Here is a 1,054-nt window from a genome sequence, read left to right as displayed (position 1 = left end):
GAAAAAAAGTTGCCTCCTTCAATTTTTAAGTACAATCAACTTGGATGTTTAAGTCACTTCAACTTAAATTACATTAAACTGACTTAAAAAAATTTTTTGTTGATTCTTATTGATTATAGAACTTATTGATCATATTTCAGGTCCATTTATTAAATTATTTATTTTGCAAGATAATGTACAGCATTATGCACATAAAAATGCAATATTATATAACATAACTTAATATAATATAATATGATGTACTGTTCCTTAATGCTCTGCATTCTCGTCTCACATAATAAAACATTTTCAAAATCAATATTTAATGTCCATTAAATGGCAATAATTATTTATTTGGCAAGATAATGTACAGTAGCCTATATATGATGCACATTAGAATAGAATAGAACAGAATAGAATAGAATAATTCATTAACATTGCACTCTTTTTTTCTCTTATAATAAAACCATTTAAACTCAAATCAATATTTCAGGTCCAGTTATTTAATTATTCATTTTGCAAGATAATGTACAGTATAATGCACATTAAAATGTAATATTATATAACATAATTTAATATGATATAATGAAATGCACTTTTCCTAAGTGTTCTCCAGTCCTTTCTCACATAATAAACACTTTTCCATTAAAAATGTCCATTGAATGGCAATAATTAATTATTTGGGAAGATAATGTACTATATATGATGCACATTAATATAATATAATATAATATAATATAATATAATATAATATAATATAATATAATATAATATAGGCTAATGCTTGAACACTGAACCCGAAGAGTGGTGTTTTGTGATGTTTTGTGTGATCTGTCTTGAAATAAACTGAAGATAAATGTGCCGTGAATCTCCTGCGAGTGTAAAGTTAAGCGGGCAGTGATTGTTGAATCCCACTGAAGTGTTTTTGCCCTGAGCTCATGGGGGGGCAGATGCCACACAAAGGCTCTTTGTTACCCTCGTCCAATCACACACACACACACACACACACACACACACACACACACACACTGGAGGACAGGACAGAACAGCTCGTTCGTGTGCGCGCATGCTAGGC

This window comes from Leuciscus leuciscus (assembly GCF_965113295.1).
Source record: "Leuciscus leuciscus genome assembly, chromosome: 19".
Lineage (NCBI taxonomy): Eukaryota > Metazoa > Chordata > Actinopteri > Cypriniformes > Leuciscidae > Leuciscus > Leuciscus leuciscus.
The sequence above is the reverse complement of the archived record's forward strand: the minus strand, read 5'-3'. Positions refer to the sequence as shown.